General features: G+C 34.3%; 1 long non-coding RNA gene across 1 annotated transcript; it reads right to left on the bottom strand.

The window, feature by feature from the left end:
* Positions 1-13,613: 13,613 nt before the first annotated feature.
* Positions 13,614-14,251, bottom strand: LOC113321347. Its single transcript, XR_003346616.1, has 2 exons — positions 13,949-14,251; positions 13,614-13,829 (listed from the first exon to the last, which is right to left on the bottom strand). It is a non-coding gene; the product is annotated as an uncharacterized LOC113321347 (long non-coding RNA).
* Positions 14,252-19,458: the final 5,207 nt, after the last annotated feature.

Raw genomic sequence — 19,458 nt, 5'->3', positions numbered from 1 at the left:
GAAGTGATAGCTAGAGTTTACTGTAATAACATGGGACTTTGATATTGGTTCAGGTTTCAACTTCTGCAGCAGAGGGTTTACTGTCAATATTGAGTTGATGTTATTAATGGAAGTAGCTTTTAGCTTTAATTGGTCTAATTTTTCTTCTGCAGTTTGGCTTCGGTGGATAAGGCAATCGAGGTGTGGAAACAAGAGACAATCTTGAACAAAATACCAACAAAATTGCCCATGAGGTGTTAGACAAGAAGCCTGAAAGAGTATAGAAGGGTTAAAATTTTGTATTCTATTCTTTACTTTCTTCATTAATGGTAGGGCTGGACAATATTTGTGTTTTCAATTAGACCATCTGATTTCAGATATTTTGATCTTATCCTTGCAATGGATATGCAAAACAAAGGTAAATTAATAGTAGAGATGACTATTACTGAGTAGATTATTATAAATTAGTGGTTAAATTTAGCTTTTGTCTTATCTGGTTATGTCTTGATGATTTCAATTACTAGATGATATAATGGGTGCAGTTGAGAGGTGGAAATTTAAAGAGACTCTTCCTGATGATGCTCATAAGAAGGTTATATTTGGAACTCCTATAAATTTTGTATCTGAATTCAATTTTTAGTTTTAGGCTTGACTTGAATGTCACTGACTAGAAAAATGTGTATTCGTTCATGTTGTTGGTGTTGCAGGTTAAGTTAATGTGCTCATACCACAAGAAGCATAATGAGAAAGAAGTACCATACCCTTAGTATGGTGGACTACAAGGTTTTGAGAAGGTAAATTTTTTGAATTTGGATTCGTGTTTGACTGATCTTTGGATTGTAGTTTTCAGTGCTTATATGACTGATCTTTGGAGACAATCTTGAACAAAAGACCAACATAACTGCACATTAAGTGTTAAAGAAAAAGCCCGAATGAATAGAAAAAGGGTCAAATTCTTATTATATTCTTTACTTCAGTAATGGTAGAGATGCTATGTTGATGTTGCATGATAATCTTGCAGGCTGTAGTTCTTTAGTCTTGGGACTTGTTGGTTTTAACTTTCTTATGTTATTTTGCTTAATTTGTTTTGAGAAAAAAGTATTATTCTTTGTGTATTATGTACGGTGCTCAACTGTCTGTACATATACAGACCGTTTGTAGGACAGTTTCTACCAATAAAAGTAGTAGTACTGTTTATATCTGTAGTAGCAATTGTAGGACAGTTTGTACCAGTTGCAGGAGTAGTTTTAGTGTGCGTATGGGTGGTAGGAATTGTAGGACAGCTTGTACCTGTATTAGGAACAGTATCAACAGTAGGAGCTAGGGTGACTTGTATCGGTACAATTGTTACTGCATATGTAAATTTAAGCTTGTCTTTAGGGGTTAGTAAACATGGACTATCTGTTCTTTGTGCTAACACTAGGAGGGAAAAGGTGTGTTCTTTATTGTCTCTCTCTTTTATGGGACTCTCTGTCACTACAAAACAGATGGCTTCTAGGGACGATCTAATTCTAAACACCGTCCCCAGAAATCTTTACTGGAGACAGTTGGTTTTGAAATGTTCCTAGTAATGGTTATGATGTTCTTGGAGATTGGCATGTTAATTCTTGCTCAACCATATATTTTCATGGGACGTATGTGTAGGTTGAGTTCAACAATTTTGTCGAAATATCTTTGACCGCAGTAATAAACCGACAGACAGCGCCTCGCTGGCACTGAGTTACAACTAGTTTGTGTTAGTGGCTGCATTTCCGAATAGAAGACGTTGTGCTGGGTATTATTTGTAGGTGAAATAATTAAAGAAAATCTTATCACTTGCTGGCTCTTAGATATTGTTTGTTATGATTAGATATTATGAATGTTTCCTATATGCCCATGGTTTTGGTGGAAATAAAATTACATAATTTTTAATCATCTCAAAGCTGATGTATGTAAATTTCAAACGTACCAACCGAATATGATTCTATTTTAATTGTCTTGTAGATGTCAAACAATCCATTTCCACTAAGCCTAAAAAATGGAGGACATGGGGTATTGTGCATTATTCACTTTTAACCTCTTCTATTTTGCTAATCTTTTTTTTACGGCTTAAAAAGTTACACAATATGCTTATAATCTTTGAACAATAGTAATCCTGCTTGCCAGAAATACAATAGCTGAACTGGTATGGTTTGATAATGATGTTCAAGTTAATGACTTAACTAAGATAGTGAATTAACTAGAAGTTATGGCCGTAGAACTCATTTGTCATTTAGCAATTTTAAACAAAAAACTGCAATGTCTAATCCTCAATCTAAGTTTTACATTTATGTTACCTAGTATTTTTTTTTTCAGCTGTCATATTTGTATAAGTTGCAAGAAGTGTAAGTTTTGTAGCTAATGAACTCTGTCAATTTGCAAGATGATCAAATGTGACAGCATGCTGGTCTACCTAGTATTTACATAACTATTTTCTATAGAGGAGTGTATTTCCTTGTTAAAATTTGACATTTAGTTTGCGTTTGCAGGGTGAAAGTCTAGGATCTTTGCCGGACGTTGATGACCTTGCAAATACTTTGAAGGTTAGTTTTCTGAAGTCATGCCAGTTCTGGAAAATGTGATAAAATTTTTCTTGCATAATCCAGTAGTGTAAGCATTTCATCTACTGCCTATCCTACAATTTGTAAAAGTATTTTCTTTATTGAACGGTAGTTTTACTTGAGGCAATTCATATGGCCGATAATTCATATGAGCTTCAAATTGAGAGTATGTCGATCACCTTAGGATGGGATTTAAGGTTGGTGTGGAAACACTTGTCTCGACCACTCACAAGTGATTGACCTACTTGCATTTAAGATACTTGTAAATCCCATATCTTCTATAACTATCGCTAAATACTGCATATCGTAGTGAATGATATTAACCTTAAAATGCATGTTTGTGGTTTATAAAAATGGGTATACAAAGGAGGTAAAATGTTAGAACAACTTTGAGCCAACATCCTCTTTGTGTGTATACTAGACTTATGAATGCTACATATAATGAGTGATAATAGTTTAACACACCGCATTGACAATTTTCTGGACATGCGCATGTATGTTTGTGATTGATGAAAATGTGTTAAAAGAGTCCACATCCTCTGTGTAAACCCTATGTTTGGTTCTCTGTTGTACAATAAGTGCCGAAACTAAATATTACAGCCTTGTAGACTTGTTTGGGTCATGCAAGGCCATGTTGATGTAGGTCCCATTTATTAAAAGACAAGGGCGACTTTTGTTGCTTTAGTTTTTTCCTGTTGATTTGTATTTCCAATACCAAAATCTGTGGTACTGGTTATTCTTCACTACTTACGTGGCTGTGGTTCTAAGCAGTCTTTAACCACTGCTGTATAACCAGTGTCTTTATATATATATGTTGTCTTAGTTTCAACTTGGTCAATGTTCTCTTATAAACTTTTAAACCATGTTTTTTTCAGTATAGCTGTCCTTATTCTGAAGCATTTTTTTGTCTGTTTTGCCTAATAGCAGATCCGTCAGCGAGCCAGTGAGACCAGGAGTCGTCGGTGATAGGGGAGGTTCTTTTTCTTGGCCTGTAATTTAGTAGTATTACAGGACTGTAAATTGGAAGTCCAGGTCCATGAAAATGATCTAGGCTACCCATTTTTTTTTATTGTAACTGAAAGAATTGTCACGGAGATAACTGTGACAAGAATTGTGAAGTAAGCGTACGATGGAGTTGGTATAATTTTTTCAAGAAGTCATGGTAACTAAATTTAAGCTCGATTGTAATTGGGTACCGAATAAGACAAAGAAAAGTAAAGAGGAACCAAGGAAGATTTTATCAAAGAGAGTTCCATGGGAAACTATTGTCGTGTGATATGCGAAGAAAGGCGACTCCACCGAGTTTGTGGATGCTGCAAATGCAAGGGAATATTTTCTAATTACCATTCTTTTGTGCTGTAAATTTTGTAAACCCGATAGAAAAGTTGTAGAATCATTAGACAAAATAGACAGCAGCTCATTAATTTTGTAAACGAGTATTGGTATTTTGGTTAAGTTAGCCAATCAATGGATAGCAATGTAATTTAGACACGGTTCGGTACCAACCAGGTCCAGAACGAACCTGTCCAACTCCGTTCGTCAAAAAAATTATATATATATACACACACAAATAAATAGTTGGACCTCCCATATAGTGTGAGCATACACAAAAATCACAATGTTGTGAAATCACCCACAGTTGCTTGAATACTAGGAATTACTCTAGATAGACGAGTCGATCCTAGTAGAGTTTCAACATAAGTTGGACTTGGCATTTTCCTGCATGGATGTATTAAAGTAAGCACAAAAAACTTGTTCGGTGCTTTGAGCTTTGATCAAGTGTTGGCAACTTAAGTTAGGTGGTCATTTGGTTGTAGACCTTACGAGTTATGAGACGGTCTCTTTGTGAATGGAAAGTGCTTGTAGTGGTGCCAGCTAGTTGTTAACGTTAACATGGAATGCGACATCCTATTTTATTTAACCCTTTGCTAGGGCCATGCGCTCTCCTTTGGTTGATATTTCATTTCATTTTAGGATGCACGTGTTCCAGCAACACAAAACATAACTCTTATACAGTATCTTTTATCCTAATCCATAATGTTTTGGAAGAATTTTTGGTGTTTCATGGTGATGGATATATTTATTCCTTGATTTCAACCGTTGTTGCGCCACAGTTATGCCATGATGGAACTCATAATTTTTTTATGCCATAAACACAAAAATAATCATATCATTCTTAACGGTGTGTAGTGTACGTGGCATTGTTCTGCTTAATAAAATGCAGTTGTTCGTCCCTTCAATTAATTAATTTGATTTGCATCTAAGTAAGCAAATCTTAACACCTAGTAAGACCTTTCCGATGCTTTAAACTCTTCCGTTTGTCGTTATCCAGGGTTCTCTAAAGGTCCTTGCTGCTGGTATAGATGCAAATTTTACTGTTAAGTCCAGCTATCCAAGGCGTCAGATGGAGATGGTAATTTCGCTGAGTTTAATGGACAACACTACAAATTGAAAATTTACATGAAAGACTAGAAATATCCATATTTTTTTGTTCTGCATGGTATGGAAAGTGACACTTTATTTGTTTTACTTAATCAAATAATGTCCAGGTCCTTGATAATCATCCTTGACAGGAGGTTATTTACTGTTATTGTGGCTGCTAGCTGTTGCTAATGATGTTCTCGTTGTTGATTCAATGAACCGGTACTAGCTAGCAGTTCTACACTAAGCCATCTCTTGATTAAACTGATTTAGATTTTGGCGTATTATCCTTCTTATGCTTATAAATAAAAATGTTGCTTCCAGGAAGAAAAGAAAAGAAAAATAAATGTTTTGTTCCTACGGTCATTGTCAATAAACAGTAAATAAAATCAATCAAAAACCAACACTCACATGAATACCCTTGGAACTATTAGGAAGTTACTTATTGGCCCCACCTTTGAAAACACTTCAGTTTTTACATGTTTTTATGGGTGGACTGCAGAGAATTTCCTGATTAGTAAATGGTTGTTTAGGGTACACTAAGCCTTGCATTTTCAGGGACCACTCAAAAGGAATTAAGGGTCAATAATAAGACAAAATAAGGTTCATCCTTTATCAAAAACTTCCGATTATATAATGGTCCCAAAATAAGTTATTGAATTTTTTTTTGAATTTTCAAATTTTAGTCTATCATAATCGGTAATTAATTGTGTTCATTATTTACCAATTGTGTTTAATTTTTAGTACAAAAAAATTAAATTTTTTGAATCATGAATAATCGGTAGATAACAATTATTTATCTACCGGTTCTAGTTGATGTTGATCGTTTCTTAATAACATCATCCATAATCGGTAGGTAAAATATATTATTATCAACCGATTACGTTTCTGCTACTGTAAATCCAAGAACATCAACCATAATAGGGAGATAAAATAGATTGTTATCTACCGATTATGTTTCTGCTGCTGCAAATCCAAGAAATTTTCTGATCAAATTTCTGACTTCAAGTAATCAGATCAGATAAAAAATAACTACCAAATTGTTGGAGGGCAATTTTGTCATTACGATTTTTTTTGATAAGGGGTGAACTCTGTTTAGGTTTGGATGACCCTATTTTATCTTATTGTTGGCCCCTAATTTCTTTTGAGTGGCCCCTAAAAATGCAAGGCTAATAAGATTATTATCTGAACAGCTTTTGCGGATGTGGTGGGATTTTAATGCAATGAGAATTAAGTGTGAATAAGAGATGTTGGTAAAATTAGTGGAAATCATTGTAATTAGAAGAAATCAGGGAGTGAGAATTAATTTCGTTATTTATGAGGCCAATACTATTATATTCATATGGTGGAGAAAGTCTAGCATGAGAGAGGATGATTGGTCTGTTGGTAGTGTTAATGAACTATATGGTATGATGAAGTTGGATTATTGTAACAAGACTTATTTGTTATTTTAAGGTATGATTGTATCAATCAGCATTTTGAGATATATAGAGTCTCTGTTTAGCTCTTTTATAAATTGATTTCATGTACTAGTTAATCTAATTACGAACTAATTATTAGTCTCTTTTATAAATGATCCAAGGGTTTGATTTTGGAGCCAACCATAACTCATTACTTCACAGCTCCAACAATGAAGTTGGATAAACAACAACTCCCTGTAGATCAGTTTAAATATATCTTTTTCGAATTAAAAAGAGAAGAGACGGCAACCAGATTAAACCGCACAGAAAAGGCAGTATGACAATTACAATATTTGTTCAAAGAGGTACAATTAAAACACCATATTAACGCACATACACCACCGTTGTCATGCATGCCTACACCTAAAGGTCCCAAACAAGAAGAAACAGATCAGATGTTTCTAACATTAAACAAAAGTACAGGGCGAACATTAGAAAAGTACTAACATCACTACACGTGTTAATAAATATTTCAAAGACAGGATTTCACCAAACTTTTTGGTATTATTATTTATTTTTTTTTATCGGTAAATAAGGGTTTTATTAAAGAGGGTAGAAACCAACTGCATGTTGATACAATTTATAGATTTCCGACTAGGAAGGGATACAAAAATCATTCCAAAACTAAAAACTGCAAAAACCGGCGTGATACTAAATAGAAAAATTCTTAAACACACACATATCACTTTAGGGTGGTTCGAAAACCACTCTCTCCCACTTTATCATGAATTCTTTAAGAGAGGAGTTCTGGAATTCCGGTTGGAGGTAAAGCCAGTAAGCAATTGTATGTTTTATCTTCTGTATAATCTTTGCAATTATGAGCGTCTTGTTGTTGAAAACTCTACGGTTCCGTTCCTTCCACAAGGACCAAAGAATGGCAGCAGGTAAAGCTTTAATCACTAGATTTTTTCTTGACTTACTTGAAGGGCATGGCCATGAGCTTATCGCAACATCTATCGTGGAAGGACAGGGACGGGAAACAATCCAATTTTCAGACATTTTCTTGAACACTTGACATTTTCTGTTGGTCGTACTTTAATAATACCGATGAGTTGGTGGAATTACGAGAGTGTTGCCACTTTTCACGTGTAGCGTCGTGACCCGTACAGGATACGGTGTAAGATATAAGTTTATAGTTCTTACTAGCTAATAAATTATGGATATCGAGGGTTCATACATCGGAAAACAGAAATCAAAGAAGACAATGTTTAAAGTGGTTCGGCACTAACGCCTACGTCCACTGATAAAACCCCGAAGGGTGAATTTGATTGATCTCCAGAGTTTGATAATTCTGGGATAACTTTACATTTACATTCACGCTCTTATTTATAGTGTGATATGACTAAAACTAAGAAGATAATACCTTAACTAAAATATCTTGACTAGGTAAATATTTAGGAAAATATAAAGATTACATTTAATAATTTTGATCTTGTAATCTGTAATTATCTTCTAATATCTTCTCATCATGGACATTGCACGGACACCTCGGTATCTTTTCTTCACGTACGGTTACCTTGATATCTTGTATATGGGGAATATATTTCAACACCCCCCCTCAAGTTAAACACGGAAATGTTTTGAAGTGTTTAACTTGAACCATCTCAATAAAATGTCTTGTAGCTTGAACTTTGATTGTTGACCATGGCATTTGATCTTCGATGACAGACCACGATAGTTGAATAAAGGAAAGTCGCGATAGCAGAAGCAACAAAATGATTAACTGCAGAGTATATATGTAGGTCTTTTACGGAGAATTGGCTTGATTGGCCAATGGACTTGATTGTTAATTACTAATCATACGAGAAATTCATGTTGAGAAACATTAATGGACTTCGAAGAGACTCCTATAAAGTGAACACAAAATGGTAAAACAACCCATTTGGAAAGATTCAGAAGCTAATATGAACCGATCTTGATTGGAGACGCATAATAATTTTGGAAACATCCCAGCACAATAATTCTGGAGAGTAAATGAGTTTCTAAAATACCAAAAAGAAAAAAAAAAGGTCTAGACAGTGAAACAGAAAGATAATTGATTTCGATCTGCAAATAAAATCAATTGCGGAATATGCGACTTAATTGATTTGACAACAAGATAGTTAACATATCCATAGGGATATCCAACAGTGGAATTTGAATATCATTGGTTCTGAAAAAGTGTAAAGATGAACACAATGATTGATATTTTGTTGATGTTAAAATAAGATCTTGGATAAAGATCTAAAAGAGATATATTATATCATCGACCAGACGATAGCGATTTCGATCTTGGTGTTAGATCCATATAGTGACTAATGGATTCTAAATTGTGAAAAAAAAATATTCCAAACGATATTGGTGAATATTTTCATAAGAAATGAGATATTCTCGAAAATGGAATGATATTTCGGAATCAGATGAATATTTCTCAGAAAATATGGAAAGAGTTGAGACGTGATACATACATCTTTTATTTAAGGAATATTGGCTCATAAAATCAGAGCAAGCAACGAATTGTAAGATTTTGGAGATCCTGGATAATGATCAAAATGTAGATACATTAGATGAGTTTTCGTGACTGAAAACTGATTTCAAAAGATTTTAAAGAAACCCATGATAAATGGATCGTGAGTTAATGAATCAACCCTTAATATATCCCAAAAAAATATGGGACAAGAGCATGATAGATTGATAGAGTCGTGGTTGATAACAACCAGTAACAAAATATTAAAAAAAAAGGTTTGACAACCGGTAACAACCAAAAATACCAAAAATAACTCATTTGACTTAATGGATTCCCATTAGTCACGGTCATAGATGAGAGCCAATATTAATGTGTGGTTGAATAATTTATAACACCACAAATAGAAAGAATATTATCGAAAATAAATAAAGATTTCTGGCGTGATATTGACCAGAAGTATGAAAATAGGAGATGAATATTATAAAACCCACGAATCTTATATACAAAAAAAGACGTGAACACTATACCATGTCTTTAATGTTTGATGATTTAAGAACAGAAAGAGCATTGATTAGTTTAGATGTAAACAAACTGTAAATAATGAAACAAATCCTCTTCAAAAGTTTGATACCCAATTCTGATAACATGGAAAATAAATTTTTGAACTTCCCCGTGATTTTAAAATACTAACCCTAAGAAATCTGGGAAGCAGTGAAAATATCAAGCACCATGTAAACATCAAACTCAAAACAAAAAAGATGCTTAGATGCGAAAAACGAAGATTTTAATTTTGTAGCGGAAGCGATTCGAGCGGATCTCCCCGCTCTGATACCATAATAAATTATGGGTATCGAGGGTTCATATATCGAAAAGCAGAAATCAAATAAGACAATGTTTAAAGTGGTTCGGCACTAACGCCTACGTCCACTGATAGAAACCCGAAGGGTGAATATGATTGATCTCCAGAGTTTGATAATTCTGGGATAACTTTACATTTACATTCACGCTCTTATTTATAGTGTATATGACTAAACCTAAGAAGATAATACCTCAACTAAAATATCTTGACTAGGTAAATATTTAGGAAAATATAAAGATTACATTTAATAATTTTGATCTTGTAATCTGTAATTATTTTCTAATATCTTCTCTTCATGGACATTGCACGGACACCTTGGTATCTTCTCTTCACGTACGGTTACCTTGATATCTTGTATATGAGGAATGTATTTCAACACTAGCCGCTCTTCTTGACGGTCTGTATGGCTCACACATACTCCTACTGCAGGGATCTAAACCTCACTTAGATGTTATTTTGATGCGAATTAAGTTTATAGAGTACTAAAGTTTTGACTAGAGAAATGAAAACGGTATAAAAGTAAAAAACGATGGACATATGGGGATTAATTACCATTCATTCCTGTAATAAGGAGATTCATGGAACATTGCCTTCCTTCTCTGGTACTGCTGTATGGATTTTCTATTGTGTAAATGGTCCCCTGTCAAATATTCAATACCACTCCCCAATGCTGATGTTGATTCCTTTTATTCCTAAAAAAGCGATGTCCATATGGGGATTAATTAGCACTTTATGTAGAAAGGGAAACAAGAAGCCATTTGCCTTTGAATTAGTTGAGATATATAATCCGTGGTTTGATTTTGACAGGGGTCTGTGGGAAGTTCCAAACTACTACCACCTTGGTGACTTGTTGAAGTTTGCATTCAGTTGGTCGGATGTGTTATCAAAATGGCAAAGGGAACTTCAAAAGCAAAGAAAGATGGTTACATTATTATTACTTATCTTAGCATGCCAATTTTTTATTTTTTTTCCGAAGAAAAGGATATATTAAAAGAGAGAAGAATCAAGGATCACTTCAAGGTTAATACAATACAGATTACATATACAATAGAGTATCCCAATTACTCCAAATTAAATTAGGGTAGATATACTTAAAAGTATCACTATCACAAGACCATAAGACTACCAATTGCTTAACCAAATCAATAGTTTTTTGGACACTCTTGTAACGACCTCCAAAAACTCTTCAGTTCCTCTCCCTCCATAAAATCCAACAAATTGCATAATGTAGGATTTCCCAAACATCCTTGCCTCTCCCTTGCAACACATTATTAGACCATGCTTCAAACAATAATTTTTTCACGCCAATTGGATCCCATATGGGTAGTACTTAAGTGTGGGATCATATTTTGCTTAGAATGGAACACAAGCTGGCTTCGTGGAAGAAAAGGAAATTAAATAAAGCAGGTAGGTTAATTCTTATCTATATGGTGGCAATTGACAATTGATGATATTCCTCGCGGACATTCACATGGTAAATCCTCAAATAAAGTCATGAAAATTGGTTATTTGTTTAACATCCACAAGACCGAAATGTATAGTTGAAGAAAATGGCGCAAGACCTTTTCTTTTTTTTTTTCTTTCTTTTTTTGACATGTATGGTGCAAGACTCTTAACTAATGGATCGTGTTGTGGTCAAAAATCAGTTTGTAAATTTGTTTGAACGATACTTTGAGTTTGTGCCTGAAAAGAAATGAAAAATTAAGTTGCATAAAACTTTCAAAACAAGTTTCTCGATAGAAATTTGAGGAGTGTCTCCATACCACTAAAAATGCGCTAAAGTTAGCTTGCCTGTACTTAGACGATGCTCTGCATGTTCTTATCAGTTCAAGCATAAAGTATGTTCCTACTGTATAAGATTGTTAATAGGGGTACCAGTCGCAAAGTTTATCACAAATTTTAACTCGGTATGGTCGGAGACTAACATGATTCTCAAAATCCTAGTAAAATTTAACACATGTAAACGGGGGGTTACTCTTTTTTTCTATTGGTGTTTACAGATCCACCAAACATGCAATTTCTTTTGTAAATCTAGAATCCACCAAAAAAAAAATTCCCTCCAAATGGTCACAAAAATGGATCATGCCATAACCAGAACTAAGCATTTAGCCCCACAGAAAGTGGGAGGCTGAAAATTGAAGCATAAATCAAAAAGTGAGCTTGGGAAGAGTCTTCATTTTCATGGTTTGTGAAGAATTTTTGTATATTTAAATAGAAGATAGCACTTCTAGAGTTTAGCCAAGTACACAATTTTCAAATCATCTTTATACCATCTTTTTACCACCACGTTATACCTCCGGTTAGTGGTACAATCTGATCATTTTTTATATTGTTTTGAAGCATTGACCTTTTCGTGTTTGCCGTAGCAACTAACAACACTTGCCAAAACAGTGACATGTTTTCAAGCCTAGATTGACCTGGTTAAAAGCACATGCCATCATCTAGAGCATGCACAAGGATCAAATATAGGTAAGGCAGGAAGGGGAGCCAAAGACATTAAAAGAAAATATCATCCACCCCAACATATCACTACAGATGATGATTAACTCAAGTGACAACATTTTAATCCACCGTTGATCCACATTCCACACCAATTGCACACAAGATATATTCTCATTTATATAACGAGGAATAACACGAAAAAGGGAAGATGACGAATTAGAGAGTGGGTACACATGTCACTCGTGAACTGCTTATGTCCCATCTAACTATGAAAGTTCTTCTGAACTGAAGGCGACAGACTCTTCCTCTATGTACTTAATAACTGAACTATAAAAGTATCCTCCACGTGATAAATTTTACACATTTTTTTTAATATACTCCGTATATTTTATCTCCACACCTATTCCGTGTTACTCCGGGTGATTATAAGAGTTGCAAAATGAAGTTTTGGCAATGTCTCTACATTGCATTCCGTAAGATAGAAAGCTGCAACTAGTCGTGATAAGGTGTACGAACCCTGCCCACGCATACAAGCTCTCGAGTCATTTTCGGACCGGAGATTCATTAGGCTGAATGCAAGATGAATAACAAGTTTATTGAATAGATCTATGTTTCAAATTCTTAACAAGCTTATTCTAGTGTATTAAGTAACCAACCAGAGAAAGATGCAAATGATTAGAGAGATTGACTTAACACCAATATCAATGAGATCCTATGTTGACACAAAAGAAGCATCAATGAGAATCCATGTTGACACAAAAGAAGCATTAATAAGTGAAACTCACGTAATCAACACCAGATTATTCTAAAGTACTACAGACCAGTCTCCCTCATTACCTTCCTTGACTCCTACATATGATAAGAAATCAGCAACAAAAGCCATGGCTGTGCTAATGTGCCCCACAGTCAAGAACATTCATCAAGAAAACCATATTCAAAATGCAGTTAACATCAGTATCAATGAGAACCCATCATGACACAAGAGAAGCACGCAAAAGTTAAATGCTAAATCCAAAATTTGATTATTAGGCCAACAGCTATCTCCTTGTCTGCCTAGCATTATTTCCTAGTAGTATCCATGAAAGCTCATCCCTGATCTCATTAATTCCTAAGACTACAATTGGTTCCTTCCTAGACATATTTTGGGGGAAACTCACATATATAATCAACACCAAATTATTCTAAAGTACCAACATCAAACCCTCGGCTCATTTTGGAGGTCCGAGGTACTACTACTGCATCTAGCTAATAATAGTATAGAAAGACGAGGAGGAGATGAGCCTGAACAACCTAAATCATTTAACTCATCAGAATATGTCAAAAACTAGAAATTTCAAGAACCAAACGGGTTAATAATTAAGAGTGCATTTCTGAAAAAGAAAGAAGGCTAATGAAATTAACAGAGACATAAAATCAAAATATCAATCTCACGTAAATATGCAAATCCTTCTTATTACAATAATCTGAGTTCATGATGATAATACTAAACCAAATTAAATCCTTGACTCCTAGATATGATAGTACGTATTTAACTTGATAAGAAAATAACACCGAAATTAAGAAAGACAGTCACCACCTCCTCATTAATATTTAAGTTCAATACTCATCATCATCACCCATTCCTCCTGTCTCACCACCTGATCCTGATTCATCAAGAAATTAATGTAAACCAAGAATATGAGATCCAAAATTACTTTCTAGTCATATGAAATATGTATATTATTTTCAAAAAGAATATGTTATGTATATGATTTATTTATACCTTTTCGTCTGTAACCATGATGAGATCAACGAAAACCCATGGACAATCTTTCGAATCATCATATCTGGTCTTGGGGGTTGGTATCCACACAAGAGATAAAAGAAGAATAAGAGAGCCAAAAGTGAAAAGGCTACATTTGCATATATGAAGGAGTAAGCAGCATCCGACGCCCAACTATGAATTCTGTTCATGATGTCTTCACCTCGGTCACCCACTGTATCTCTACAGATAGGAAAAATGAAAAGGAAACTGAAGATGGAAGAAAGTGTTCTTGATGATTTTTTTTCTCAGAATGCTGTGAGATTTTAGGGTTTCTTTCTGTGAATGCTAAGTGTAAGTGATCTCACATTTATACTGGGGTACTACTTAATTTAATTTTACCAACAATATTCTAACTTTCATTATTTTACCCACTACACAAGCTTCACATGATAAATCCAAAAGAAGAATTTTCAAGGACCTAGTAATAGTAGGACCTATTAACTTCTAATAGCAGGACCTATAAATTCAAGCCAGGGGGCCACATTCAGGAAAATACCAAGTCTTTATTTTTGAACGATAGGTCCAACTTATCTTAGTATACTCTAGAGTAGTTCTCATTATTCGAAATAATTAAAATAATATTTTTTGTCAGTATGTTAAATTAATAACTCAGTTAAATTTGTAAGATAATAAGAAATTTAGGTTTTCAATAGGCCAACTAATGTATAAATTAATAATTAATAACAATATATTATGGTGCTTACTAAAATAGACATCTTCAATTATTTGTGTTTGTTCATATTTATAATACATTGGGACTTCATCTTTAATTTTGTGTACTGCCTTGAGAAGTTCCAAAATGATTTTATAGTGTTTTCTTTTTCGTATTTTAATTTTAACATTAAAGTATATACATTCATACACGTAATATGCCATAAAATAATTAGAAAATAATTTGAGTTGAAAATAAAATTTCTAAATATTTGATATTATACACTTATTTTAGAAATTTAAAATTAATTTATTAGTTTATCGATAAATTAATACTTCGCTATGATATTTTAACGGTCCCAAGACTATTAATATATCGAAGTTTTACTGTAGGTCCAATTACTTGTGTATATATATATGTTGAATCGGAAATGTTTTCAAGTATCGGTAGCTTAACAGTTTGTTGCTGTCATAATTGGTCGTAACTTTTCGATCAATTTACCAACCATTAATTTACGCTATTTCTTCAACTATTAATTTCCCAGTTGTTAACATTACATTAATTTGCGAGTGTGAGCACCACCCCACTAAGCCCCTCAGTTACTTACTAAGGTGTTTGTATTAGGTGGATATATAGACAAATCGGGTTTCAATACAAACAGGCTTTGGTTTATATATACTAATTTACTTTAATTTTACCAACATCCATTTAATATGCATTAAAATCCCACTACAAAAAATTATCTATCCACATGATAATATCTTAACTAAAAGAAGAATTTTGTTTGGGACGGTGAACCGCCAAAAAGCTAAAAAGACTAACCTTATTAGGGTACTTGGCCATTGTTCCAAAACAGTCGCTTTTAGTGGTGGCATAATTCATCCCCACTGCACCATAAGGATTTTGTTATACAATAAATCCATCGCTCAAAATATTTATTATGGATTATAAATATGTTAAATATGGTGTTATAATTAGTATTATGTTTGAGGAGAATTAGAGGTGAAGATACAAGATGTGGAAACAAGGAAAATGACTATTATTAGAGAGATAAGATTACATGGATATAATACATGTATATACATGAAGATGGAAAAACCAAAATGCATCTATTCTGGGCCGCACATCTATGGGATGTAAGCCCTACAAAACTCCCTCTTGTGCGGTTCAATAAAACTTCATATATAGTGCTTCACATAAAGTGCTTCGAATGTAGTACTTCAAATGTCGTTCTCTCCTTGATGACTTGTGCAGAAATCAATTGCCTTACTAAAACTTTGACAAGGAAAAATCCAGTGGGATAAAACCTTGGTACAACTCTTCACATGTAGTACTTCACATGTTATCTCTTACTTTACATGTAGTTCCTCACATGCAATACGATCTTCAAAGACCGACATGTCTAAGTTAATTTTTTTGTTAAAACTTCTTTAGGAAAATTCAGAAGGACAAAACCTGAACTAAAGAAAGATTACAATATTAAGAAAACTTAGAACATAGTTGGATGCGTATACGTTGCCTCATTAAAACCTTGACAAGGAAAAACCCAGTGGGACAAAACCTTGACGAAGGGAAAAGAGTACAACGTGACAGATGCAAGTAAAGGTGATCCGTTGCATATGATCACTTTTCTCCATTGAAGTTGATTAGTTGCTTCACAACTCATAAGGAAGAAAATCCTTGTAGGAAAGACAATAGCCTTAGTTAGCAAATTACTTCATGGTGTTTGTTGTTGTATCATTAAAAACCTTGTCGAGTATTAAATCCCTGTGGGAAAAAGCAACCTCGGTGAAGGAAAATAGTTCAACACACCATTAGATGCTCCCCGTGATGTCAGAAAATTTTCATTAGTCCAATGCAGTCAAAAGGATTTTATCACACTTTACTTTGGTGACTTGAATGTTTACAAGACCTTGTTGTTGATTCTGTAAGTCACGTTGCTTAACAGACTATCACATTTCATTTATTTGATTCAGATATTTTCAGTAATATCAACGCGATCTTTATGTCTTCAACGTTCAACATACTTGATGTTTTTAGTGTTGTCTCGATAAAAACCTTTCCGAGTAACAAAACCCTTTGGGAAAAACTATTCTCGATCGAAGGGAAAAAGAGTACAACACATCTCCAATTTCGAACTAAAATATGTCGACGTCATATCCTTGAATCCTCCCCCTGATGTCGTCATCTCCCCCTTATTAGTTTCAGAGTTGTTCCAAACTGTTCCTTTAGTCATGTACTGTTCGAAACTGAATATCGGTAATGACTTAGAAAATAGTCTACCATATCTCCCCCTGATTACTTTCGTTGGAGAAGAGATATTATTGTTCCTTCATAATCAACAACCTTTGGATTGCAGTTCCTTTAGCATTCCTTTTATGTCTTTGCAGGGATAAAAAAAACTTATGTCAATGGTTACTTTTAAGTACGTGATTACATTCACTATACTATTCCAATGACGTTGCGTTGGCGCTAAGCTATATCTAGCTAACAATTCACTGATGATGTAAGATTTAATCGAGTACATTATTATACTAAGTACAACAATGTGTCCATTGTACTTAGATATGAGAATTTCATCTCCCAACACATCTTCGTCATCTTCCTTTAGACGAAATGGTCAGTTACTTACATTTGAACCTCGACTAATCACGGGAGTGCTATCAGGATGCATGTCTTTGTTAAATTTCCTGACAACTTTAGACATATGCAAACTGGTGGAATAATATACCACAAGCCCAGTCTTCTAGTTCAGAACATAGATAAGATCGATATTTCCTAGGATTTTCATATCAAATTCAGAGTTTAAATGTCTTGTAAGATATCTTATTCCATTAAGAGTACTTACCATGTCCATACCATCGACATAGATAGTTATAATTTTGAATTAGGAACTTATTTTATAAGCATGGCACAAAACCTCACTTGTTTATCCCTTCCCAATAAAATAGTCATCTAGACGGGTATACCATATCCGCCTGATTGTTTAAATCAATAAGTGAGTGTTCCAGTGTAACTGCAAACACACTCCCTGGTTAGAGTAATTCGAATTGGGAATCAAAAGGCATCTGTTTTGCGCCACACATCTATGAGTTATAAGCCATACAACATGTTATAATTTTAATAATATGAAAACTAATATCCATTACAGAGAATCATTAATATTATAACTAAAATCCATCACATTAGGTAGCTAAATTTTTTGTATTATGCTTATCATCAACTTAATTATGAGATCACACGTGTCTTTTTTAATTATGGTTGTAGTTGTCATAAATTTTTTTAACAGATTTAATAAAGTTGAATTTATTTTGCCAATAAAATTATGACACATGGCTTCTTTTGTGATGGTTGCTATTGTCATACAATATTTTGTAATAATTTTAATACAATTTAACTGGTCATTAAGAAAATGATATGCGTCTTCTTGTTGGTATTACAAATTTTCTCATGAACATCTCAAGTTACAAAATATATTACCCGCAAAAAAAAAATGTTGGATTTCAGGTGACCCACAGCTGCAGATATGATACAGTTTTAGGTCATCCCGATCCAACGATTAATAATCAAACAGTTTTATGATTCAACTCACAACAGAAAAATAAAATATTTAACATCATCGTTATACTCTGTTTACTATTTAACATCATCGTTATACTCTGTTTTACAATGTTCTGGTTGCTTTGTGTTAGGGCTGCACAAGACCCGCCCACGATACCTAAACCTACCCGTACCCGCTAAGTCCGTGGATTTTTAATCCATACCCGCCCGTTGTGGGTGCGGGGTTGGTTATGAGAAAAAAAACCCGCTGTCTGTGGGTGCGAGGTTGGTTTAAGCTAATATCCGCCATACCCGCCCAAAAAACCCGCAGATTATATACCATTAGATAAAACTAATCCTATTCGTCCATTATGAAACCCTAATACTAGTAGATAGGATAACTGATAACCCTCATTCACTTTCTACACTCTTCTCTCTGTTCGGCCTCTCCTCTTCTTCCTCCTCAGTTCTTCTTCTTCACCTACGAACGACAATTACCAGAAATCTTCACCAGAAATCGACAACAACAACTTCGAATCTTCACCAGAAATCGACAACAATCGAAAAATCAACAGATTCAACACTTAATCTTCATCTGTGAACTTCCTAGATATGAATATTTTGGGGGTTTTGGTTTTTTTTTTCTCACTTAATCAAGGAGAATAGATGTTACTCTAAATACTTGAATATAAAGCGGGTTTAAATCCGTTTAAACCCATACCCGCCCAACCCGTAGCGGGTGGGTAACAAAACCCGCCCGCTGTTTATGGGTGCGGGGTTGGTTATGAAAAAAAGAACCCACAGTATATGGGTGCGAGGTTGGTTTTAGCTTATACCCGCCCATGTGCAGCCCTACTTTGTGTTGTTGCTAGCATGATTCTTGCAATTGCTTTGTATGGTAGAGACTTCTGCTCTTATTTATTAGTCTTCATCTTGTAAGCTGACAGAGCCATCTTTAGCATTGTACTGTAATTGAAGCAAACAATCTATTAGAATTCCTAAGGAAAACATAAGTGAAAAGAATGGGGCGTGAACTGTTGCTTAGACATACCTCACGGTCTATCCCTTGTCCTAGTTGACCGTAACTTCAGAAACTTGGCCAGAAAATTGGGAAATTTCTCGAACTCTGCTGAAATTAATTAGAGATATTATGTGAGATAATCAGAATGCAAACAAATACACAAAGTTCGTACAAATACTTGGGAGCACCTAACCTTCAACTTAGTGACATCCTAGCTCCCCTTAATTCTGACTGAACGAACATCCTTTCCTCTCG

This window comes from Papaver somniferum, chromosome 11 (genome assembly GCF_003573695.1).
Source record: "Papaver somniferum cultivar HN1 chromosome 11, ASM357369v1, whole genome shotgun sequence".
NCBI lineage: Eukaryota > Viridiplantae > Streptophyta > Magnoliopsida > Ranunculales > Papaveraceae > Papaver > Papaver somniferum.
Note: the sequence above shows the minus strand (reverse complement) of the source record. Positions and strands in the feature narration are given on the sequence as shown.